General features: G+C 44.2%; 1 long non-coding RNA gene across 1 annotated transcript in view; it reads left to right on the top strand.

Annotated features, from left to right (window-relative positions):
* Nucleotides 1–16,320, top strand: part of LOC129385359 (uncharacterized) — a 57,693-nt gene extending 41,373 nt beyond the window's left edge. Inside the window, exons 4-5 of the long non-coding RNA XR_011895539.1 lie at nt 7,775–7,840; nt 16,010–16,320. This is a non-coding gene — a long non-coding RNA (uncharacterized lncRNA). The remainder of the gene's footprint in view (nt 1–7,774; nt 7,841–16,009) is intronic.
* Nucleotides 16,321–25,599: the final 9,279 nt, after the last annotated feature.

Raw genomic sequence — 25,599 nt, 5'->3', positions numbered from 1 at the left:
AGCGTCCATCCACCGTGAAAGTTGCAGCAGCGCTGATCCAAAGGCACCCAGCCAGAGGCTGCACAAGGAGCGGGAAAGTCGGTGACATTGCCACGGCAGTGTTGCCGTGTCCAAACAATAAACAATACAACAAAAATCCAAACAAAAAACAATAAAAAGTTATAACTACCCTTGAAGCTGAAAACAATGTTGCTCTTAGGAATTGACTGAGTAGTTGCGAATTCCCGAAAGAAGAAAGTAATCAGAAATCGAGCAGAGAAAATGATCCACAGAGCCTAGATCAATAAAAGCACCGGAACACGCCTCGGCGGTTAAACCTGGACAACACAAGACAAGGACAAGCGCTTTACACTTCCGGTTATAAGTCGCCAGCATGACCACTCAGCGACGCTGCCTTGTTAAAGTAGTTTCACCGTTGGGCTCTCTTGCGATCTTCCTCGGAAGTCCAGTAAGCACAACCATGATTTCGTGTTTTTGTCTCAGCTCAGTTTTCTTAAAAGCGAGTTCCAGCGATATCGGTAGCGGTTGTTCTGAATATTCGACAAATAAATATTTCTCTTTGTTTAGTTTCTCGGTTTCATTTGGCATGAGAGCCTGAACAATTTTGCAGCAAAGCTGTGTAAGGCTAGAGTTCGGTGGATTTTTTGTGTCTGTGGTAGCGAAAAACTTGGTGGCAGCATAAGTGACTGGAGACTCGCCGCGCTTGCTTTGCGGCTATGACAATACAATGCTTGGGAATAAATAGGTCGTGGGCTTAATCACAGTCGCGACGGCCTCATTCTTCAGAACGCGGAATGCAGAAACGATCGTGTACTTAGGCTTAGCTGCAACTTAAGCATCGTCAGCTCGTCAAAAACATTTGAGTTATCGAACTTTGGCATATGTCTCGCAATCAGATCATGGCTTTGGCACGTAAGACCCAAAATTATTTTCATGTCTATTTTGTGCGGTCGAATATTTTCTGGAACAACATAAAATGAAGTGTTTTAAAAGAAGGTGGGTAGTAGTTTACAAAAAAATTATTTTCGGATCAAAGCGAGCCCAATATTAAGAGCAAAATTATCATGAAATATAAAATGTTATTGGGAATTTCTCAGCAAAGTGAAATATAAACATTGTGTGGAGCCTCCTTGATTAAAATGATTGCTGACTTAGACAACTCAATAAAATAAATTGCGATAGGAAATGCACGTCTGGTCATCAGGGCAGCCCGTAAATAACAACAAAGTGAAAGGGGATCCTATCTAACGCACAATCACAATGACATCAACGAAGCACAGAAACAGCTTGTCTACAGATGTACTTTGAGAATGGTGCTCGGTAAAGAAGCACAATCAAATACTGCAGTGCCTTCCATTGTTTTGAATGAATACAGACATGCCGAGAGTGTCCTAAGACTAATCTGATTTGCTTAAATATAGCAAACAAGTATGTCAGCTGCTCGAAAGCCGAGGCAACCTTTTTAGATACCTTAGATAAAACCCAATTTTTCAGCTGCAATCATTTGCTCAATACTTGATGGCTCAGTGCAGCAGCAATGACTCCAGTGCACTAGAGTCACTCACAACAGACATCTAGAGAGAGTCTATTACTCCCTATAAAGGCCAATAGCATTTTGATAACTTTAATCCAACGTCTTGAAGAACTGTCCCTCGTAAACACGTCTAAGGCGCCGTGTAGATATGATTGTCCAAGTGAAACCAGGTTCTACCATCTTCAGATGCAATGAGCATTCATTAACTACTTTAGAAAGTGAATACTGTCTATCTATCTATTTTTCTATTTATCCGCGTATGTATCTATCGCTGGATACATAGTCGGGGTCTATATATATATATATATATTAGTCTGCTTAAGAATGACATTTACAGCAGGACACGGACTCCCAGCGCGAGCGGCATTCACGAGCAAACGCGGTGAAGAGGACCACCCACTAGAAAGCGCTGGCGAGGACGACCCACTATATCGTTCTGATACTTCTGAACAATTACCCCCGGGAACAAAAAGGTAGCCACCCGGCGACCTAACAGCTCGTCCCTATGAGTGGGCCATAGTAGATATTGACGTGGTCAGCACAACATGGTTCTACGGACTTGATCACGTAGTTGACCGGAGATGTTAATTCTACTACGTGGTAGGGGCCTTCATACAGTGAGCCCTATGTCGGCGACATAGCCGACGGGGGGCCATCATGTGGACAGTTGGACAGGCCTCTCAGGGGTGATGCGGCCCAAGGCGGTTGCCCGCGACTACAAAAACGCGCGACGTGACCGGCGTAGCCACACGCAAATGATATTGGCCGGTTGTCGGGAGTACCCCACAGGCTCGCCGGGGCAGCTTTCATCCATGTCACAGGACGCGCTGTACGGGGCGGCTGCTGACTGCACGACTGGATGACTGTGCGGTGAGTGGCCGTCGGGGTCTAGGCACGAAGTCAAATGAATGGAGAGAAATATTTGAAGAGAGTGGCTGGGTCTTGGCGACGACTTTAGCGTGGCTGAGTGGAGCAAGCACCGGGACTTGTTGGGGCGGCGCACCGACGTCAGCGCAGCCCAATGGTGCAGACGCATGAAGATATTGGCTCTGGTCTGGCAAGTCTTCGGCGATTTCCTGCTAGATTGCGTGACGAGGCGGATGCGTAAAATTCGATGCAGGATGTGGGAGATGCGGTGACTGAGCGAAGGATATCAATGAGAACTGACCTGCAGCTTCTTCCCTAACGAACGCTTTCACTTCAGTAAGCGACGCTGACTGGTCGGAGATGGTAGCCAAACCAGCAATGATGTCATCGCGCGAGAAGGGGCGACTTGTGAGCGAGCGCTATTTGCGTAGCTTCTCGGAGTTTTGGCATAGAGTTATGATGTCTGTCAAGGACTGATGATTTTTGGCAATTCCTACCCTTAAGCACGTCATCCATACCGCAGGGAACGTGTCGTGTCCCACAGAAATGCGCGGTGTTCTCTCCCAGGGCCTAAGTATGCCACGGAGCCCAAAATGTCGCCTGTCGAACTTCTGAGTTTGGTGAGGCGGGTTTCCAGGCTGGTTCTGGCGGAAGAGTCCGACAGGTGCGTGCCTGAAGGAGTGGACACGCTTTTGCGTCGCAAGGCTCCTGTGAATTCATTTTCTGTACGCGGAACCGTTTCGTAATTGAAGGAACACTCGCTGCGTTTGCTCCCAGGGGACAAGGAGGAAGGATTCCTAGTGCTACCTACTCAATTATACGTCAAGAAGGGTAGGGAAGCTATTTTGTCTTTGTTTTTTGTAGCCAAGAACATTTCTTTGAAAAAATTTAATCTAAGGCCAAGAAAGTGCGCAAAAATTTAACCTCAAATTATTAACGGAAGCAGCAGATAATAGTAAAGGGCTCCGTTTACAAGTGTTCCTTAGCGCCAAGACCCACAAGCCAGAGTGTCCGCTTCCTTTAATCGTATCCGAGAGAGGCACTTGGCAAAAAACTGTAACCGTTTTTCTAAATATTTTAAATTCGCTCACGTTAGACGATTTCTACCAGGTGAAGAATCCACAGGATGTAATCCAGTTTTTAGAAACTAGCAAGAACAAAGGACGGAAGCCCTGTTATTTTGACGTTAAGGACTTATATTATTCACTAGCGCATAATGAGCTTTTCTCGACCATAGAGGACTGTATTGACTGACAAAACAAGGCCGGCATATCCGTCGGCGGCTTTTTAGAACTACTTCAAGTGTGCCTAAGTTCTACATTCATTTCCTGTGACGGCGAGTTTTACCTGCAAGAACGGGGAGTCTGCATAGGCTCATGCATAGCCCCCGTGCTTAGTGACTTGTGATAAGCACAAAAGGGTAGAAGGCTCGAAGATAAATTTAAAGGGACAAAGGTTTTACAGTGTTTTCGCTATGCAGACGACTTTCTTGTTCTTATAGACACAAATGCGGAAAAATTTGACGCAGCCTTTACGCAGATCAATGATACCTTTGTTCAGTGCCTTCATCCGCTCATATTAACTACTAAAGGGCAAGAAAACGATGTCATCAGCTTTCTGGATATGAAACTAAGGTTAACGCAACATTACACGTGTTGGTCTTACGAACATGAAGCAATAAAACATTGCTGCCTTTTACGTCATCTCATTCTAAGCTGGTTAAACGAGCCTGCACGCAACAATCTTGCACGCACTCCATGCAAGATAGCTTCAATCATTAAACAGATCGTCTGGTAAAGGCTGGTTATCCCAAGCAGCTCCTAGTGTCTGTGTAAGAAACTATCATCTGTTTTTTTTAGCAAAAACAGAAAAGGACAACGGGTAGTTTCGATGACAGCAAAGGAAAAAGACAAGAACCACTGCAGTGCCTTATATTCATTATGTCTCCCATAAAAGAAAAAAATATAGCTAACAGAGCATGTGTCAAAGTAGTTTTCTCGGCTCCGCATAAGCTTGGAAAGATCTGCAAAATTATTAATACCGATTTTGTTCCAAGAGAGTGCAACATCAAACATGAAAATCAATTCATTTATTGTAAAGAGGGAGTTGCCTACGCCATTCCCTTGTCATGGGGCAGGCTTTGTGTCGGTCAAACGGGGGGATGCCTTAATGAACGCCTGAAGGAGCACAACAACAATGCGCATAATACTGTAAAAGGGCATCTTGGCATCCACTGTAGAGACTGCGACAGCAAGGCTTGCCACCCTGACTTCGCTCGAACACAAGTTTTAAGTAAACATGGTAACCAGCTATCGCGTGAAATCATCTAAGCAGCGCAAATCGCCTGGTCCAAAGACGCATGCGCCAGTAGCCCCTCCTTATCGATTACGTCCAAAGAACTGGCATTTTTAGCGGGGGAGGTATGATGATTACAGTTATCTCCCTTGTTCAGCGCGGCATGTATGACTGACTGTGAATATATGTATGTTTTTTGGTTTTCTCCTGTTGGTTAGAGCTGTTATATATTTCTTCGTTCCAAGCAATAAGCTTCAGCTGGAAGTCAGCACTTGTTCGTGTCCTGTCTCCCATACTTGTCCCAGTCAAAACCGCGCTGTTTTGTTTCGAATGTGTCATTCAGAACGTGGGATTTCAGCATGCGACAAGCTGATGTCACACTAACCTTTAGTAGCAATGAGCACTTTTGTGTATATGTGGACTAAACACGAATATGTGTTTTGCCAATACATTCTTTCTAAAGCAATATTTTTGTTCCGTTCGGCGCTGCTCAAAGGCGTACCTGACGAGTAATTTTCAAGGAGATAGAGGAAAACGAAAGACGCGGGTTCAGCTGGCGGTGTATATTGCGAAGCAGCGGCAGGACGTGTGAGAGTAGCAAGACGTGCGGCGAGGCCTGCGAGTAGGCCACACGCAATGGACAGCCGCTGTGCCAATGCATGAGCTGCCATAGCTTCATGCTTGCAATATCCCTAGTTTAGCTCAGTCCGTGTCGACTCATGCTGCTGTAACCATGAAATGATTCGTTTCCACAATCGCGCATCCAATGAAGTTCTGATTAATGGTATCCAATACCACGTCAAAGCAGCTTCTATATGTATTAAACGAACACGTGGCTCAAACGGTGTTTCGCAGTCAACTAATAGGTCCCAGTCAAAATAGCTACAAAGGAAACAATAGAAAACATTGATAACTACAACTCAAGCAAGAAACATCAGTATTGCACTGCACAATGTACTGAGTAGTTACGATTTTCCGAAAGAAGAAAGGAAGAAGGATTGGTGAACAGAGGATGATCCATCGAGCCTAAATCTATAAAAGCACAGGAGCATGCCTCGGTGGTTCCCAATACCTGTTTGTTGAAGTAGACGTAAGCGTACAGCACGAGCGTTAAACCTGGACAAAAAATTCAATTATGGGGTTTTACGTGCCAAAACCACTTTCTGATTATGAGGCACGCCGTAGTGGAGGACTCCGGAAATTTCGACCACATGGGGTTCTTTAACGTGCACCTAAATCTAAGTACACGGGTGTTTTCGCATTTCGCCCCCATCGAAATGCGACCGCCATGGCCGGGATTCTTCCCCGCGCCCTCGTGCTCAGCAGCCCAGCACCATAGCCACTGAGCAACAACGACGGGTGTTGTCCAGGTTTACCCACCGTGGTTGCTCAGTGGCTGTGGTGTTGGGCTGCTGAGCACGAGGGCGCGGGGTCGAATCCCGGCCATGGCGGCCGCATTTCGATGGGGGCGAAATGCGAAAACACCCGTGTACTTAGATTTAGATGCGCGTTAAAGAACCCCATGTGGTCGAAATTTCTGGAGTCCTCCACTACGGCGTGCCTCATAAACAGAAAGTGGTTTAGCCACGTTAAACCCCATAATTTAAGCCTGGACAAGATAAATGACAAATACAATCGCTGTACACTTACGATTATAAATCACCAACTTGACCAATCAGCTCGAACGCCTTGTTGAAGCAGATTCAGCGTTGGCCTCTCCTGCTATGTACTTCATGAATCCAGAAAGTACAACCATGATTCCGTGTTCCTGTTTCATGTCAGTTTTCTTAAAGGCGCGTTCCACAGATATCGGCACCGGTTGGCCTATAATTTCGACAATATTCCTTTTGGTTTAGTTTTGCGACATTGTTGGGCATTACAGCCTGGATGATATTATAACGTAGCTGTTAACTGCTAGGGTTCAGTGGAATTTTTGTGTCTGTCAGCACATCCACACGTGGAAAAAGTCAGCTCCTAAATTTCATGCAAGATCGCTTCATTCTATGCAAAAGCTTATAGGTCTCATCACTTGTACATGGATTTTCGGTACATTAGTTACCAAGAGGCAGCATCTTCAAAATCAGTACGTTCGCAGGTAGATAAATATATTTTTTTTCTTGTTTGCAGGGGTATGACCCATTGCATAAGGGAGCTGAGCCATTCATTTTTGTGTGACATGATCGACAAATTTCTCGTTGTGTAGGCACAGAAACCTTTTACGCATTTATTGACAGAGGTGATACGACAATGTGTGTGCGTACCTATCCCAACTGAGTACGGATCAGGACAATAAATGTGTTCGTGTTTTTGTTAAAAATTCTGTGTCCCCACTGTCGCTTATGTTAACTGCTTCGCTGGTCAACTTCCTTCACAGATTTGAAAAGCTCATAGTCTTTTTCCCCTTCAACACTAGGCTACCACCAATACAAAATATATTTTTTGGATTGAACAGACACATACACACGCAAACGGCTTGATAGTGCTTTTTATCTAGACCTGCGGTAATTGCAAAATTATTCACATGTGTGCAGTTTGATATGCTTTGCTTCACGTCACTTCTCAACTATTTCACCTCTTCCTTTTTATAGTGCTACTCCAGTTTAAAATAATTCGATGCTGCAGCATACCTCAACGATTCGACATGCAACAGCACAGGGCATCTAGGTTAATCATTATTGCAATTCCGAGAATAGTTTAATGAAAAGCACGGTAAATTTGGGGGAGGGAAAGCATGTTCCAAAAAGAGTACCTTCGCGACTGGTTTTTGTCACAGCGTGCTTTCGACTTGTATGCGGACACCGCAATCAAAGCAAAACAACATTTGGCCATTTATCATTATCACGCAACACTTGCTTTTCCAATGCAGTGGAAGATAACAGCTGAAAAACTAATAAAATGTCTCATTACTGTCATGGATCTCTAGCATGCCTGCATAGGAAGTACTTTACAGGCAGTATTGCTGCAATGGTGCTTGATATTTGCTCCGCGAGATGAAGTGCGTGGCTTTATTTACGAAACAGCTAGTGCGACAGAAACGACGGAATACTTTGATGATATTTATTTCCTTGTCTTTCGCAGGTCTCCCTCTGCTTGCTAAGGACATAAAGGATGAGAACCAAAACGCGGCGACTGGTGCTTTCACATGTGAGAATAGCTAAGGAAATCTACGCACTTTATAAAAACAAATTTTGATGAATACTGTCTTTGCGAAAAGGGGAACCATACTAGTTACATTAGAGTAAATTTGCTGGTGGTGCTAGGCCAATCTCGTCTGAGGTTAATGCTATATAACAAGGTTTCCAGAAAGTAATATCTATATAAAAAGAAAGTGCTTGTGCAATCTTTCTTTGGCTCATAAATTCGCCGTAATATTATGCATACGCTACTCGAAATAGTGTCGTGTGAAACTGATTAGTATGCCTCTCACGTAAATAGAACATGCATCTTTTGAAAATACTTCATATTGCATATACCTTGTATTTCGGAAGAGTGATGCTGATACAATGCATATGATAAAAATTATGTGAAGCAAAGGGTTCGCGACGTGAATAATTAAATGCGGTAAAAGGAATGTGATGCTTATACTTGTCTTCAACTTTGTCTAGTGTACTTTACCTTATTCAAATTTTTTTTTAAATGGTCATTTATTTTGTATATTTATTGAGAAAAAGAGAGCGCGAGTTTACAGTCATGAGCTGTTTGCGCTTATTCTCAACGCCGTTCTACAAGCTATGCCGAAATGCAAACAGCAATTCTTGCGGGGTCACAATGCTATAAGCGGATGAAGAAATGTTATGGGGGCAAATGCCATGTTACTTCTTTGTCGAGCGGACACTGGTTAGGAGGAACTTGTGCAGAAAGAAGCGTAACAATTATATAAATATATATAGGGCTCTATGCCGTACCCCTTAGGCCACAGTGGCAGATATTCAGTTTTTAAAAGTTAAGCAGGTGAAATTAGAAAATTAAATCAGCTATTCAGTAGTAGACGCTACTGGATTAGAGGTCAGTGTGCTTGAAAGATGCATACGATGCTAGAGTATATGTACACGAAATGGCAGGTATGTGTACATCAAACCTTTGTTATGCCGAGCTAAAACGGTGAGCAGGAGTTGCTTCCGTATATTTATTGCATCATTCTATCCACTATCGACCTTTACTACATGATTTACGTATTTTTTAACTTCACCCTCATCATTTGCACATTACACAGGTAGAGGTAGTAAATGTCCAATTTTCAAAATGCACAATTGGGTGCACAATTTTCAAAATGCATGGAGGGCAACTATGGAGCCCGCGGAATGCCAACACGGCCACGTCTGTGATAAAAATTGAATTGATACTGCAAAAAAACTTCCCATTCGCAACTTATTGTTTTTTTTGGCACGTGACACAACTGCCCCTGGGATAGCTGGCTTTGCTTCGAATGTGATGATAATGCGCTCACACTTTCGAGTTGGCTCGTCCATAGCGTCTGAAAAGCGGTGAATAGTCTAAATTGTCTGAATAGTCTGAAAAGCCTCACACCAGGCAACAAATATTCCGTAGTCGCAAATGGGGAATTGGTCTCTAGTGGTGGGCCCGTGCGGCTGTATCGCACGCGGCATAGGGTTTGCAGTATTGCAGTGCGTCGTGTGTGCTCTGCACAGCGGTACGGCCGTTAGCGACAGGAGGAGTACATGCTGTTTGGGCAAGGTCAGAATAGGCGCCACCTTGCCAAAAACAAGAACTCAAGTATGCTCTGCAAATGAATTTCTTAGTTTAAGGAGCCGCTAAAGCGGCATCAGTGCGCGAGGAGCTACAAAGGTTTACGTTAAAGCATACTCAATTGTAAGCTATCTTCGTAGTGTCATCTATGACGCAGTGCACTTGCCTTCGTACATAATGATGACTATCGGGTGCCCTAGGCGACTGAGTAATGCAGTTCTACACACGGAAGTCGGACGCCCGGTCTATACAGAAACTATGCCGTTATACACGGTGTTTCCGTGAAAACTTTCAAAAATTTTTAACCATTGATTGTGGGAGATAGCACAATCATTGTTCATGAGGTGGCCTACACGAAGCGGCGGACACTAGTTGTAAAAAAATTGAAATGCATAATCGACTAATTAATAACCAGTCGCTAATGACCTTTTTAACTAATTACATTATGGCCGGTATTTCAATTTATAAATTCTAGCCGTGGAGTTCGCAAAGTGAATCCACTTGGAGCAAATTTTCAGCATGACGCCAGTTTCGAGATACTCATTCCCGAAGTTTGCGGAGAAATGCAATGGCGTTCCGGTTATTTTGTATTTAATTGCAATAAATGACGTTTTGTTATGAAAGCAACTGGAACGCCAATGCATTTCTCCGAAAAATTTGGGAATTAGTACCTCAAAACAGGTGTCACGCTGATAATTCGTCCAAGTGAATAGGCCTTGCAACCACCACGGCTAGAATTAGTGAATTGTAATATGGGGCATAAGGTAATCAGTTAAAAAGTAATTAGCGAATTAGTGTATATTAGTCGATTATGTGTTTCAATTTTTTGTGCAGGTAGTGTCCGCCGCTTCGACTAGAACATCTCATGAACAAGACTTGTGCTAGCTGGCACAGGCAACGTTTAAAAATTTGTGAAAGCATTCGCTGAAGCACCCTGTATACGCTTCCGTGGTAGTGCGGCCTACCGCGTTCAATTTCTCTTATTCCTACGGGAGCCTCGGAATTCGTTGTTTTCCCGCCGACAAACCGAGTAAAGAGTGGCAGGAAAATATGTGGTTCCCACGCAGTGTGGGAGTCAATCTAAGCGAAGCTTTCTGTGCTGCATGCTTTGACTGGCGATAATTAGAGGTGATATTGACGGCGAAGGTTTAATTTCGTCAACGTTAAGCCCAACATGAGCGGTGAAGTGACGTTAAACGTTACCTTGCGTGAACCACTGCTGGTTGTCTTCGTAGTACAGCGAACACACATTGGAGTGTGTGTTATTAAAAGAACTGTGCATGAACGTGGAGACGCGTTTTGTCTCGCATATGCGCGCTTATGTGGTGTCGTGTGCTGCTTTTGAGTAGGTCCGTGCACAAGCAAAGCACAATGAGTGGTTTATGAGTGCCATCCATGTTTCGGACTTGACCCGACGGCAGCTTATTGATGCATTGGCTAGTCCTATCACTGATGGCCGAGTACTCATACCGCGCTTAATTACTCACCTCTAGATTTCCTTCTAACCAAAAAATGGCGTATTAAAAACGCTGATTCAAGTAATCTAAGCAAATCTTGCCAGTTTCGAAACACTTCTAGGGCAGCATTACAGTTTCCTGCCACATCGAGCACAAATCTAGATGCATTGCCTTCTCACGGACACTCGCCAGGCCACACGAAATCACTTGCACTGGCCGTGCCTTTCCACAAATGACCAGGGTTATGTCAAGTGCTGCTATGAACACCAATGTCATCGACGAACGTCGCCACCCCTTAAGCCTCCAGGCTACGCAAAGCCTGGCTGGTTTGAGCGAAGAACCGTGCAAACATGGCCAATAATGGGAGTCAAGTAGCCGCTATAATTTTAGAGAACAGAAGCTATGTTTCTATGCGTTAGAATTCCAAAATGAAGAAAGGAGCTGACAGATGGAATAGCACACTGAGGTTTAAAGTTTCTAAACAGGGATAAGGTATCTCAGAAAGGCTGGCCAACACTTCGATAGGAGGACCTATCTTCGTCAAAGGCGGCCTTGTCATCCTCGGCATGTTAGGTTTAAAGGGCTAGTGCACTGACTTCACATGCGTTTGTCGTCGGTGGCGGTTGGTTATAAGGGGAGAAATTTCAGAGGTAATGAGCGCGTCGCCTGACGTCTGTGAGCGTCGTTCCCAAGGCGAGGGGACAAGAGCGGGAGAGTGGGAAGGCGGGGAGAAAAGAAATAAAAGAAAAAGAGAGAGAAAGACGGGGGGACACCAAGAGGAAAAAAAAAGGGGGGAGAACAAGTGAAAAAAGGAAGGGGCATAGGAGGGCGTTGGGGAAGCGAGATGTTAGGGAGCATTCAGAGGTGTCGTTGGCGGCATGTTTTTGCGGCATTCAAAGAGCCGGTCAGGCGGTCAGTGCCCGAGTAACACAAAAGACCCCCCCCCCCGTCAAAAGAAAACGGAGTTTAAAACGTGACTGGAGTAGCATAGCAACAATGCGTCGAGTAATTTTCAAGTTGTTAAGACGGCCACAAGGAGTCTGGGATGCAATGTATGGCGTATCTGGAAGGCAGCGGCATGGTCTTTAAATGGACGTTAGCCCCAGTAGCTCAACGTAGGTGTCATTACGGTGGTATACAGAAATGGCGATACCCTGTGTGGCTGTGGCGCCGTAGAAGGTATAATGACGTCTGGGACTTCGGAATGTGTTGGCGAGGGCGTTTCGAAAAACATATAATGACAAACAGACAAAAGAAAAACTTTTGTCCTGCGAACAAAACAATAAATGAATTCGAGCTTCACAAAGACCTGTCAGAAGTTTCCCAAAGAATGCGGATCAGACACTTTTTCGCAGACACACCAGACGCCGGCACGACACCGCTTAGAGCCCAATCCACTTGGACTCCCGAACCAGAACAAGCCACAGAATTTGACATATACCTTAACACTGTCAGCAAAGAAATGAAAATCCAATCCAAGGAATCTAAGTGACCTAAAAACATAACTTCGTCAGAGAGTAATACCATATGAAATCTTAGTTGCCGGAATGACATTGTTATTAAGGAAGCAGATAAGGGTGGAAGTATAGTTATTTCGCCAGTAGAAAAATACAAGTACGAGGCGTACAGACAACTAAACAACCCAAAACATTACTGTAAGCTAGACAACGATCCGACATTATCCTACACAGTGACAATTACGAACAGGCTGAAATCACTTTTGGCTGGTGAATTGATAACACAGTCAGAATACAAACTTTTTAAACGAAGGAACAAAACTGCCGGGCGTTTCTACCTCCTTCCAAAAATTCATAAAATTCCATCCACTGAACTATACCCCACTTTTATACCAGGGCCCGATAGTATCAAAGAACAACACCCCGACAGAGAGCATCACATTCCTTAAACACTTCCTTGGTGATTTGCCAAAAGCGCTTCCGTCATTTGTACAAGATACGCCCCTCCCGCTGAGAATTATAGAGGACATTAATACTAAAGGCACACTACCCCACAACATAATTCTCGCAACACTAGACGTCATGGCCCTGTACACCAACATTCCCATACCTGATGGTCTATTTTCGATAATACAAACGTTGTCTATACACAATGCACAACACTCTACTGAAGTCTACTTGAATCTCATTGAATTAGTTCTAACACATAACTACTTCGAATTGAGGAAAGTTACTACCTACATATACATGGTACAAGTATGGGTACGCCTTTTGCACCAACCTACGCAAACATATTTATGGACATTCTAGGAACAGATTTCCTATCGCGCCGCACTGACAGGCCCCACACATACCTACGATACATAGACGACATATTCATAATATGGGGACATGGTCAAGACAGCCTAGATAATTATTTAGCATTTTTAAACCCTTTTCATTCAACAAGAACATTCATATGAGTGCATAAACCTTATGGACACAACAGTATACATTGGCAATGGGGCGCTAAAGACAATGCTGTATAGGAAACCTTTCGACAAACAACAGTACCTAAAATATACGAGCCACCATCCCAGATATTGCAAACAAGGCATCTCTAAAGGCCAAGCCACACGACTACGTCGCATTTGCGTTGAAAACCAAGACTACATAAATAGACTCGATCCCCTTAAATAAACCCTATCAAACAGGAAGCATCCAAACAAAACAATGACCTTCATAAAGTCTACACTGCTGCAACCAAACTTGATTGAGCCGAGGTCCTCAAGCCCCGCCCTATGATCACAGGAACAACAACGCCTCTTCTTACTACTAAATTCTCAAACGCACTCCCAAACGTAGCACTCCCAATCCTCAGTAAATATTACCCAATTCTCTCCAGCAACCAGAAACTTAAGATTTTTCCCGACCCGCCCAGAGTAGCCTACAGACGCAACACTAATTTTAAATATATTCTTGTGCATGACAAACTAAGAACAAAGAGGAAGGTGGGAACCGGTCCCTGTGGCCACGCCAGGGGCTCTACATGCAAACATATTCAATCTACTACTACAGTAAAAAGTACAGCGTCAATTACGCACACAAGCTAACTTCGGCTTTCATCTGCAGATCAAGCAACGTAGTCTACTGTCTAGAATGTGCCACTTGTAGCAAACAATACATAGATGAGACTGGTCAACAAATTCATGCAAGACTCAACGGTCGCCACGCGGACACAAAACACAATTTACCTAAAGCAGTAGCCAGCCACTTTAATGAACATGGCCATATATTTGACAAAGCAAGGCTCTATGTACTACAAATTTCCGTTCACCTTGCGAAAGGAAATATACGAAATCATACCTCATACACAATTTTAACTGCCTACACCCAACGGGAATTAATTTGGCACGCGGCAACTTAGAATCTTTAAAAGCGGTAACTTAAATCTGAAATTCTCATATCATCAACCAAGACACAAAACACATTATGCCACCAGTTAACCTTAATTCTTAACCTCCCCTATTGCTCCATTTAGAAATTTTTTTCCTGCCTACTACTCAATCTAATATACTCTTTCATGTTTTTACGTTTACATCAACTGTACGATCCCCTCTTCCCATGTACACCGGTCCCCGACCGCTTCTGCGCAGTCACCCTCCTATTTGTTTTTCTGGTTTTGGTCCCCCATCTCTTTTCCTTTTTTGTCAATTTTTGTCCAGATGTTTTTGAAACACCCCAACACATTCCAAAGTCCCAGACGTCAGTATACCTTTTTCGGTGCCTCAGCCACATAGGATATCGCATTTTTCTATACCGCCATAACGACACGTACGTTGATCTACTGGGGCTAACGTCCCTTGAAAGACCATGCCGCTGCCTTCCAGTTACCCCATACATTGCACCCCAGACTCCTTGCAGCCATCTTAACTATTTCAAAATTATTCGACGCATTGCTTCTATGCTAGTTGCCACCCTTTTAATTCATGTTTTTTTTTTGAGGGGGGGGGGGGGGTTCTTTTGTGTTACTCGCTCACTGACCGCCTTACCGGCTCTTTTAAAGCCACAAAAACATGCCGCCAATGACACCCCTGAATACTCCCTAACTTCACTCTTCCCCAACACCCTCCCATGCCATTCTTTTTTTTTCTTGTTCTTTTTCATCTCTTGGTGTCTTATTATTTTTCTCTACTTTTCTTTCTTTTCTTTTCTCCCCGCTTTCCCACTCTCCCGCTCTTGTCTCCTCGTCTTGGGAACCACGCTAACAGACGTCAGGCGACAGCGCTCATTATCTCTGAAGTCTCTCCCTTCATAACCAACCGCCACCGACAACAACCACACGTGACTTCACTGCGCTAACACTTTAAAACTAACATGCCGAGTATGTCGAGGCCGCCTTTAACGAAGATAGGTCCTCCTATCGAAACGTTGGCCAGCCTTTCTGAGGCGCCTTATCCCTGTTTACAAACTTTATACCACAGTATGCGTTAGAATGTGTGGTACGACAACGCGGCGACAGCAATATCACGGTATTCAAAACTACAACAGATGTCATAATACTCTTAGTACTTATTCAGTAAAGCAACGCATCTTTGTTAAGTGGTAGTACCCCTGTGAGCCGCTGCCACCTTTTTTTTATATTACCACACTGTTCCCTTGAGTGGCGCACCACTCAAACGCAACCCGATAAAGTCTCACAGGAAAAAGAGGCCCTCATCCTGTTTCAGCCGTTCGTGTGCATATAGGTGCTGTCATGTAAAAACTATTGTGAACTGACAGCAATATTCAAGTCTGTTTTGATAAGTCTTCGTGATTTGCTGTTTTCTTCGGTTTTTTTTCACTGTACAGTTTTGGACATATGTATTCATACCAGGTAAGAAATGTATCCTGCAAATTAGATCGATATGCAGTGTAAGTCCTTCTAGTGAGAAGAAACACCACTTTACCGCCTACTTATCAGTTCAAAGGTTATTGCGTTATGTGTTGATAATGGTTTTATTATTCACGCACTGATGTTCCTTCTGTTTTGCTGGAGTGTTACGATTGTGGTGATTTTTTGACGTTGGGGATATGCAGAAGATAGGGCTATTTTAGTTTGAAAGTGAGAACTTTACAAGGTTTAATTCGCATATTTAAGCTGTACACAAATATTTGTTCCTTTAAAAAATCCTTGCATCCTTCCTAATTATTCTCCTTAACTTTTTTTGCAGTGACAGTATATTACGATCTGTCGGTAACGGATCCTAATAAAGAGGTTCCAACAGATTGTATCGATAAATATAACGAATATGTTCGGACGGGAAATAAGACGATATATACAAAGGATTGCCAGACGTCAAGCGGAAAGACAGACTGATAAAAAGGACAACTTCTACGTAGCCTCCAGTTCTTAGATGTGTGTCCTTCTTTTTTATTTAGTCTATAAAAAGAAAATGGGCAACGTATATTCTTTGTAGATCCCAGTTGTTGTTAGCAAAGCAGTTACATTTAAGTGCAAAAAATAAAAACTCTACAAGCAATATATATGCATCTGAACCGTTTAGTTACGTGTTACGGATTGTTGTCATTACAATCATTTTTTCGCCGTAGTCACCTTGCTGCTTTTCTGCTTGTTTTATTTATGTCGAAATCTGTTCCAACACATTAGGGTTCTTTACATGCACCACCATGGGCGTCCATTACTTTAAGCACGGGTCATACAATTAACCGCTGTTTCTCTTCATATTGACATGACGAAGGTCATCAATTCAACGGGTTTGATAAGAGTTTCAGAACGAAACAGGCTATGTATATTCTGAACAGTGTATCACGCAGAAATTTTCACCATTAGTTCCCGCGCCAGAAAACCAGAATTTCTGTCATGAGCACCATCAGCATATCCATCATCATTATGATCACCATAAAATGTTTGCATGAATTTTTACTTAGCGATATATGCTAAAATTGCAGAAGTCGACAGAATACGTGGCAAAGAAATGCGCTCATACAAGCCATGTTCTACGCATTCAATACGCTTAGTCGAATTTTCATTGCTTCTGAAATTTCCCAAATATGGAATAAAATTACGAAGGTCTTGTCGAAGCTCTATGAATGCTAAATTTTGGTTTAGCGTTTGAAAACACCCCAGTTTCCAAAATATATACGACTTAGGATCCTTTTTGACGCTCACACACACACACACACGCACACGCATATATATATATATATATATATATATATATATATATATATATATATATCTTGCTTTAGAAGCCAGCTGTTCTAATTTTAACGTGTCATCACGGTTGTAAGGAATGTCTGGCTGTAGTGTTGCAAGCCATTACTCCTGAAGTGTCAACAAAATACGCTCGGTGGCATGGCTCGTCCTCTTCGACAACATTACTTCATCTAGGACCGCCATACATACATACATACATACATACATACATACATACATACATACATACATACATACATACATACATACATACATACATACATACATACATACATACATACTCATAAACCAGAAGAAAATGGGCTTAACCGAGGGGCCCGAGTTTTATTGGCCATATCCTAAGAATCCAACAGACACTGAATCCAAGGACAACTTAGGTTAAATTACTTGTGCTTAATAAATGAAATAGAGAAACGACAAATAAATGGAAATGAAACTGGATAGAAAAACAACTTGCCGCAGGTGGGAAACGATCCCACAACCTTCGCACTTCGCGCTTGATGCTCTACCAATTTAGCTACCGCGGCGCCGTTTCCCCATCCACTTTCTTGGGTATATATGTTTCCTAGCAGAATCCTGATAGTGTTAGCCCCCGCCACCACTCATAGACCTTGGTAGCGAATGTGCAACATCCTTTCTGCCGCAGGCGTAACGAGAGCAGGATCGTTTTCGGTGAAGTCAACCGGTCAATAAATCCACCCATGTGACCTCAAGGCATCAATGTTGCCGAATTCGAGTCCCTCGTTATCTAATAAATAAGAAGAAAGGGGGTTAACCGAAGGGCCAGATTTTTATTAGCCATAACGTAGAAAAACCAGCAAACACTGACACCAAGGCCTACTTAGGAGAAATTACTTGTGCTTAATAACTGAAATAAAGAAAAGATAAATAATGGAAATGAAAATGGATAAAAAACTACTTCCCGCAAATGAAACTTGCTGCAGGATGAAAAAAACAACTTTGTTCTTTTTCATCCATTTTCATTTCCATTTTCACATTGCCGAATGCAAAGGTACTATTTTCATCATTCACAGCGACCGCATGACATCAGCAGATTACTGATAGCCTTTCGCAAGGATATTTTTTTCCTCCGTGGTTGATATTCCGCCTCACAGAGACAAAATATGAATAGGCCAAGAAGAGTACACACTCATTGCTGTATACCTGGAGCTAGGCACGCCATTCGACGCTTCGAGACTTGAAAACTTGGTTGCAATGACACCGTCTACACATATTATTTGTGGCGACTGTAATGCTCACAATGAAATTTGGGGAAGCTCAACCACATGTGCATGAGGAGCCAAACTCGCAGAGCTTCTCTCAAACTATTCAATTGAACCTTTAAATGACGGCAATATAACCTACATCAGAGGCCCAACGACTAGCAACACCATTGACGTTGCCTTCGTTACAAATTAAGTTGCCCGAAACTTTGCCCGGTGTACCGACTCGGAAACACGCGGGCGTGACCATTACATAATTCTTACATTATCTGTCAGTATGAAAATGTCTCCAAGGAAATTCATAATCTACACCTTGGAGTGCATGCAATGACGATGCAGGCCGGGCAATTACTGCTGCAAGCAAGGACGAGGAATTACGATAATGGCTCATTGTCTGAGGAAATGTACACAAATTTAAAATAAAAATGTCAGCTTACCGCCAAACGACGAGGAATTTGAAAGATTGTGTGCGAGGCGAGCTAAAAGGAAAGTTATTCACACGAAATGCCTCGAAGACATCCGTGCCTGCCGACGGACACAACGCCACATCCGGCGATACCTGGCTAAAGGTAGTCGGGCCGTAATGGCGTGATTTCTGTTCCATGTTTGATGTGCGCCAACCTTCAGCGAAAATTTGGCGGATCTTTAGAGGTATGCGCACGTCGCCCAGATTGCCACACCCATTTGCTGCACTCTCTCTCCATGAACAAAATTCCCTCAAAGAAATCCTAAATGAATACTACATAATACCGTCAGCGGGTCCAAGGCCTTCGATTTTCTAGCGAGATAGTCAGTCTCGCATCTCACAGGTGGCAGTGCCAGCGTTGGATCTGCCTTTCACTATTGTAGCGTTCTCCACCGCTATCACTGAATGAAACAGGCACACATATCTGGGCCATGACGAAATCAGCTATGAAGCTATGGCAAAGCTGCCCCGCACCTGCCGCGTACGACTCTTGGAATACTATAATTCTTTGTGGATGTTTGGTGAGGTCCCAACCAAATGGAAGCTGGGGAAAGTCATGCCGATTCTGAAGTCATTTAAGCAACAAACTAGGTACGCGTCTTTACAGGCCATCGCCCTACTGAGCTGTGCAGGCAGGTTCATGGAGCGCATGATCTTGAAACGTATTACATGGTTCCTTTAGAGTAACAATAAATTTCCCCAAGAAATGAATGGCCTCCGCCATAAGAGGTCTGCTATTAATAGTCTCATCGCCCTGGTCTCTTTACGTGAAGTGGACATTCACGCAGGGCGCATCCCAAGGGCTGTCCTTTTAGACATCAAGGCAGCTTTTGACTCTGTTTCGCACCATGCCATTCTCGCAGCTTTGGCTAGTCTTGGCCTCGAGGGAAGCTATACAAGTGGATAGAAAGCTATTTAACAGAGCGTAAAATATTTGTGAGTACACCGAACGGACGTAAAGTGTTACGCAGTGGAGAAGGGTGGACCTCAGGGGGCTGTGCTCAGCCCGCTCCTATTCAATCTCATCCTGGTATACATAACAAGAAACCCGCCGCGAGTAGTAAACATCACAATCAAGGCCGATGATATCTGCATCTGGGAAGCCTGAAGTTCGCGCTATATCACCCAACAACGACTTCAAAAAGCATTACTGAAGCTCTCTATGTATTCGGCTCCCCGAGGTCTTTACCTCTCGCCACAAAAAAGCACAGCCACGGCTTTCACAAGAAAGAAAATGACAAAATATTCGCTCTTACTCGGTAGCCGACTGCTGCTGTACGTACAAATTCAGCGATTCCTTGGAATTCTGATAGATACAAATATCCATTGCTCACCTCAGGTAAAAAAGAAAACTACGTACGAGAATCGCTGGAGCATCGCAAGTTCGCATTTTCATTTTCGGAACACGATCGTGGTGCAACTGCCACTCAATGGTACTACTTGAAAAAGCCTATATTGAAGGCACATTGTGCTATTGCCTACTGTTGCTTCAGAGATTATCACCAGCAAGCCAGAGGACTATGGAACCCACGCGGAAGAACTGCCTGCGCATTTGCCTGGGCCTCCTGAAGAGATCTTCAGCCACGGGAACAGTAGCGGAAGCAGGATATCTACCGCTAGATGTAATCGCTTCCCAGGAAACAATGAGCACCAATTTTTGGCATCTATTCCAAGGGAATAAGCACTTCACGTACCGCGTCCACGTAACACACAGTAAGGCTGGCTTTGGCCAAGCTGTGCAACTCTTGTATCTTCCTCCCATCATTCAGCCAAAGAAAGTACTGCGTCCGACTTTTCCTCCCTGCACACTTTTGCCTCTAGCTATAAACCAGTTTTTACCCGGTGTAAATGAGAGAAAGAGTCGCATGCCACAGTCCGCGGTGCTGCAGACCACTCTCCTATACTTAGCCGAGAAATATACTCAGCACACCCACATCTACACTAACAAGGCACATGCTTTTTTACCGGCTGCAGCCGAGGACTACCTCAACCACAGCATAGCTTCATGGAATCAAAGAAGCTGCCCTCTATATAGTGCGCCGAGCGTCTGATCAATGGCGATTTTTCACTGATACTAAAGGAGTACTACAAACACTGTGCAGTCTGTGAAAAAAAAGGCAATCATCAGTATGTTTTTTTTTTTCGACATTGAGTACCCACATCACTTGGCCATTGCATCTGGTCAGTGTATCGAATTTCAGTGGATACCAGCAGCTCATTGCGGTATTCTGGCCAACCAAAAAGCAGATCAAGCGGCACGCAAATGTCTTCAACACCAAAACTATAAGCGGATTTATTTTACTAGATCTGACGCTTCTCAATTACCTAACAGATTTCCTTCTGAAGAAAAAGATCGGCTATGGGGCTAGCCTTTCAACATCACCGTATCCTTTACTCAATCGAACCAAATCCAGACTTCCATCCAACATTCGTCGCCCTTTAAAAACTCTATATTATCGTCTTTGCCTGAAGACCGCATCTGAAAAGGGCTCACGGTACCGCTTAGGTCAAGTGACACGTTCACACTGCAACAACTGTGGCTCAATTGAAACCGGGGAGCATATCCTGGTTAAGTGTCGAGCGTGTGCCGACAAGAGTGCGATCTATGAACATTTCATGCCTTCGCTTACACAGAGACCTTTGTCAATTGACTGCGCCTTAGGCCCTTTAGCCTCGCCACACAACAGGGGCCTGCGATGAACTGTTTATTCACATGCATTGATGAAATTGGTCAACTCGACAAACAATATTTCTACTCTGTCACCCTCATGCACCTTTCATGCGGTGAATTCTATCAGCTCACGCTGAAGGACTTTAGCATGACATGCCGTTGCCCATCAGTCAGAAAACTCAGTGCCCAATTTTTTTTACACTTCTTCCCTTTTTTGCGACTCTCTCCTTCTCTCTGCCTCTCTCTCAAATTCCCTTTCCCATGCAGAGTAGCATGTCAGCGACGCCTATACCACGGCCAAAATCCCTGCGTTTCATGAAAGGGTTCTCTCTCTCACTTATCAAGCACCTGGCCTGTCAGATCTAGGACTTGCTGCACGTGAGCGGAATTTTGTAGGCCATCCTCGGCTTGAATTTCTCGCAAGTCCTGTCACGTCTCTTGCCGCAGCCTTGCCATCCGGTCTCCTTGTTAGCAGTCTCGGAGGAGAATTGAACCAGGCTTAGGCGGGTAAAAAGGGCAATGGGTACGCCATACCGGCCTGCCACCTTCTTGTGGTTACGGGATACCTTATGAACATGCAGATTTATGGCAGGTGTTACAGATCTCGCACTCTCTCCCTTGTGGCGCTTGTACATTTTACCTTTTGTAAAAGGGTTTCAGTGACTGAAGTCACCAACGACTCAGGGAGACTTGCTGTCTTAAGTCACTTGTTCTGATTATCGAAAGACGCACACATCTTCTGTGTACCCAATTTCCAGAGGGTAGACTCCAAGCAGAGAATAGCAAATCCATTCCACGCTTGACCATTTTAGAATTGGAAGAATCGCATGGCCCCAACCCTTTCTTGGCGCTTGGGAAGTATTGCCAACAAGCTTGCCCGTCATGAAAGGTGAAACAGAAAATTTAGGGCGTTAAGCTGTGGCCGTTCAGGCGTACAAAGAACTCATTTGCCCTTGTTATTATAAATGTTTTTGAAATTTATATGCCACACATCAGAGTATTCTCTGTGATAAATTATCAAGAAGCCGTTCGTATATCTAAAATCTTTAAAGTACATAACTTGATGTCGAGCTTAAAAGCTTCATCGCGCAGGCGATCAACACTAGATGGGAGTATTTTTCACAGCAGTGGCGTATTACGCCAACCAACGCAAATGTCGCGTTTTTGCAAAACAGCTGTTGGTCAAAACAAAGAAAGGTACTATTAGGATACGCTTCCAAAGCGTTAAATGTCCTCAAGCGTAACACCAGCTGCTTTTTGAAAGGATATAGTGCCACTTCTGTGCCCGTTTTCACCCCTATAGAAAGCAGATCAAGTGCAGTTGAATAAAATGTCTGAACAGTCACGTCCCACATAGACCGGCACGTGTACCTGATTGACACAACGTGCTATCATTTCAGAGCAAGCGCAGGTGACTTTTGTATCTTCTTTCATTTCTCGCCTCGATGCTTCCTTCAGTTGTTAGTTGACGTTCGTGTTGTCCACTTCTCTTGTGTCCGTGTCTGCACGACGTACCCCTTCTTTGCATTTCAATTTTGCGCGGGCTATTCTTGCAATGTCTCCCACAGTCCGCACGAATGTTACTACCGGGTTCCCAAGATATGAGTCTCGATAAGCTGGTGACACTTGCTGACCGCATCTGCTACTGGTCTTCGTCAGCACAGCTACGTATCACCGCTGCGAGAGTCTGAGAGCCAGGACACTGACTCTCGCACCTGGAGGAAACAGTCGGCGGGCTTAACGATCGGCCCCTAATGGATAATGCCACATCCGTCCGTGTACTTGGTCTAGAGTCTACCATCTGTACATCTGTACAGTTCGGCCGGTCTCAACGTACGACAATATACGAAACAATGCGCTGACCACGAAACACAATGTGACACATCATATCCCCGCCATCGGCTCGCTCGACTGAGGTTGGAAGTGACCCCGAGCGAGTTCAGACGCGTACTTCATGTCGCCGTTATTCGTCCTTCCTCCAGCAATTGGTCTACTCCTCTCAATCTCGTTCCAACGCAGGACAGTGCCCTATGGGGATAACACAGCTTTTAAAGTCCTCACTACTCCGGATCAATGTAGACTTCCCCACATATTTGACTTCGGCGCTCGTCTTGCAGGAATCAAAATATACAGCAAAATCGATTTCATGACCGCGTACCGCAAAGTTCCTGTCGAACGCAGCGACATTTCCAAGACAACAACCGCTACTCCATTTCGCCTAGTTAAGTTTTTCCGCATGCGTTAAGGTTCCCTGAACGTGGCCCAAAGATTTCAATGGTTCATTTATGGACCAGGTGACGCGTGGACTCCGATTCCCTGTCGTCTACCTGGTTGACATTTTCGTTGCAAGCCATACAAAGGAAGAGCACAAAGAGCACTTTCGCTTTTTAATTGAGAGACTGGATGAACACGCCCGGTGCTAAAGCTCCAGAAATACATTTGCGGAGTTGAAACCCTGGATTTTCTCGGCCATGGCACTTCACCCCAAGGCATCAAACCTCTGGAATCACGAGTGTGCCGATCGAGGACTTCCCCTCTCCAACGTTATTCTGAAATTTGCGCGAGTTTCTGGGGCTTATAAATTTTCACAGGCGCTTTATACCATCCTGTGCACAAGTTCTTTAGCCGCTTACCGGCCTTTTGCGTCGTCACTTCAAAAAAATGCCTATCTGCCACTGATCCTCGAGGCACGAACATTCCTCCTAGGAATCCAAAACGTGGTTATCGACTGTAGTGTTGCTGATGCATTTGTTGCCCAATGCAACTCGCCTTATGGTAGATGCGTCAACCTCGGCAGTCCTTGAAATACTCCTGCAGTACAATGGCAGAAACTGGACGCCACTGGGCTATTCTTTAAAGCACTGAAACCTACACAAGCTCGCTACAGCACCTTAAGGAGGGGGATGTTTGCCATCTTTTGCGCTGTGACGCAGTTCTCTTCTTTCTTTTTTTGAAGGCTGCAGATTTTACATACTAACTGACCACAAGCTGTTAACTTTCGTTTTTAGTTCCTTGTGCATAGAGCGTGAGCTTCGGCACCATTATCTCCACACACATTGCCGTTTCAACGATACTAATTGTGAATCGTGGACAATATCTGAACGTCTGAATTCAGCGCGATCCAAAAAGCGATACCTAGTGGCTTGGCGTCAATAGACTCATTTGTTTGCCGCGATATATGTATTCTTCCATTTTACTGCAACAGTTAGGACACATTTGAGCTGCTTAAACAGTACGCGTTAAATCTGAAATATTCGAGTTCATGTTGAGCGCAAATTAATTCACTGAGATCTTTCACCATAGACAAGACCCATTTTTCGGCACATGAAGAAGCTATCAAATCCTATTTTGGCATTGACCCAATGATTATTCAAGGCATTCGCTCTATAACAAGAGTGCCGAAGCGATAGCGCCTCCATAGAATTTTCTTCGTCTCATGAGGCAAACACGTCGTTGTTTGCAAAGTTTTGTTAAGAAATCAATTATCTTGGTTTTTGTGTTCAACATCTTGGGTACTGAAATTTTGTTTGCTGGTGACATCTGCCTGTAGCTGGGAAAGCTGTAGCAAAACATTGGCATAGAGCAGTTTGTTGGGCCAAATGCTATAATGTTTAAGAGCAATATTGCAAATGCTAACATTTTCTACCTGCTTTTATTCCCGTACTCACAAGTACTAAATTAAAGCTGCGCCCTGCGCACCTGGAATAGGTTCAGAGCTTTGTCACTCTTCTCAGACAGTACACTATGTTTGCGATCATGCAATGTTCAAGAATAGCCGGATATTTCTGCGAGTCGATGAAGTATCGCTTGATTTTGGTAAGCTTTTTACTCATTACTGCCCCTTCGCCATTACTGCCCCTGATTGCGCCACTTCTACAAGCCGCCCTCATTCGAGTGGTGGTACGAAGCGTAGCTGTGAGGTTTTGAGCGCGGCTCGCCAGGATGGCGCCGTCGCAACATTGACAACCTTACCGTGGGTCCCTGGCTGCGTTAGCCCGCGAATAATCGCTAAGTGGCTCTGGCAAACAGTCGCACGCACGTTGAGGCACCAGTCCGTATGGCCAATGTGCGCATTACCAGAAGAAGGAAGGACACAAACATGGAATTGTGCTTTATTGAACAATTAGCGTTCATGCGTGCGGTCCCACCTTCAACAATTCTATGCATAGACGCACACAAATTTCCAAGTTAATTTTTTGATGAAAGAACAGCATCCATACATG

This window comes from Dermacentor andersoni, chromosome 7 (genome assembly GCF_023375885.2).
Source record: "Dermacentor andersoni chromosome 7, qqDerAnde1_hic_scaffold, whole genome shotgun sequence".
NCBI classification, from domain to species: domain Eukaryota; kingdom Metazoa; phylum Arthropoda; class Arachnida; order Ixodida; family Ixodidae; genus Dermacentor; species Dermacentor andersoni.
This window is presented reverse-complemented; position numbering and strand designations above follow the sequence as displayed.